A 1849-nucleotide genomic window follows, 5' to 3' on the forward strand; every position below is an offset into this window, starting at 1 on the left:
GGTCTTTCCCTTGCTACTGATATGTGTCTGCTATCCTTGATGCTTCTTGCTAGTTACAACTCATCTTTACCCTTGACCTTTCTAATTTTATCACTATAAACTTGTGCTATTGGTTTGTACTGACCCACAGTAACGTGCTCCACTGTCCACTTTCTGCATGCTTCTTTCTTGTGTTTAGGACAAGCAAAGAGCTCATGTTTTAGCCATATTGGTCTCTTGCTATATTTTCTAGCTTTCCTCCAGATTGGAATACTTTGGCTTGTGTCCTTCATGATATTTTTTAAGGAACTACCAGTTTTATTCAACTCTTCTCTCCTAGACTTGCCTCCAAGGAGAGCTCATCTATCAGTTCCCTGAGTTTACTGAGGTCTGCCTTCTTGAAGTTCGTTTTTTTTATTTTTCTGTTTTATTTCCTCCTCATCTTAAGGAACATGAATGATGTTTAGTTGCTTTCCCCACCTGCCAGATCAAAACATTTTTTACCATTCCCAGAAACTCAGAAAAGAGGGAATCCTATTCGCCAGCATATTCATCAACTGATACCTCAAAAATAAATTTACAAGCCACCTTCTAAATCATATATCAAGAGCGAGGCTGTACCCAGAGCAAAAGGCAAAGGAAAGGGAGCATGCAGAGAAGGCTTGTTCAAGCAGGCAGCCCTCCAAATTAGTGATAACAGACATGGGGAGTGACAGTTTCACCTACAATGAAAAATGTAAGGGATGAAATCAAAGCTTAACAGCAAGGCTGTCCTCAGAATTTCATGAGTTATGGTAAAATAAATGGACTATTGTTAAGAAGGGAGATGTTGCATTTCTGAAAAGAAGAGTAGGACTCCTTATTGCAAGACTGCAAGGAAAGAGCTGCAACCTGAGGCACATGGAATAGGGTTTTTACGGCACAGAGGGGATGACCGAGGGCTCAGCTGCTGCTGCAGGGAGTGCACCCTTACACACTCCCACTGCCTCCCCTGTGCCAACATTGCTGCTCAGCTGATCCCATGTGGGGAGCAGGATCAGGAAATGGCAACAGCAGAACCGGCAGAACCCTGACCACAAAAAGAAAAAAATGAGGTGGTTCTGCTAGTATAGCTTCCTACACTGGCTCTCTATGGGATTAGATGAGCACCAGGCCAGTGTAAGGTGATGGGGGAGGAGGGTGAGGCTTGAGGGGGCAGGACTAACCTTTTTGGCAGCAGTTTAAGGTTGAATTAGTTTAGCTGGATTATGAAATACAGTCCCTGAGGCCCAGTGGCTATCTTGCTGTCTCAGCTGGGAAATTCAAAGTCCTCTCATAAAACCAGCTCAAATATCAGTCCAGCAAGAAAAGTTTCTAGCCAAATCCTCTACATAACAATGAAAAGGAGAAACAATGGAAGTGACAAGGAATGCTAAGCCAGGGAAGGTGGAATGGGGAGGAAGCCAAGCAATCACCAGCATATTCTTGCAGGATGAGACTGCAAACTGAAAAAGACTGCTCAGGAGAACAGTGCGGTCAGGTGAGATGGAGACAGCACATTTGTGAGTAATGATCCTGTTGCACTCTGCAAAATGAAACTTTCACTAATTTGCATGCAGCCTAATATGAGCAAATTGAAAAGACCAGAAATGCAATTTCACAATATTCTTAACTAAGACTAAGTTAAAAGACACTGTAATAACTCAGTGAGGGCCAAGCCCTGCCTCATTTCCTAGGCATTATGCAATAACTGAATATAGGAGACAAAGGCAGCCTTTACTCCAAGAGTGCCTGGAATATAGACCAAGGATCTTCAACCCACATAATCAAAAATCATCTCCCAGTCAACAGAAATCAACTCTGTGGGGGAACCACACGTTTTTTAGGCAGA

Source organism: Apteryx mantelli, chromosome 3 (assembly GCF_036417845.1).
Source record: "Apteryx mantelli isolate bAptMan1 chromosome 3, bAptMan1.hap1, whole genome shotgun sequence".
NCBI lineage: Eukaryota > Metazoa > Chordata > Aves > Apterygiformes > Apterygidae > Apteryx > Apteryx mantelli.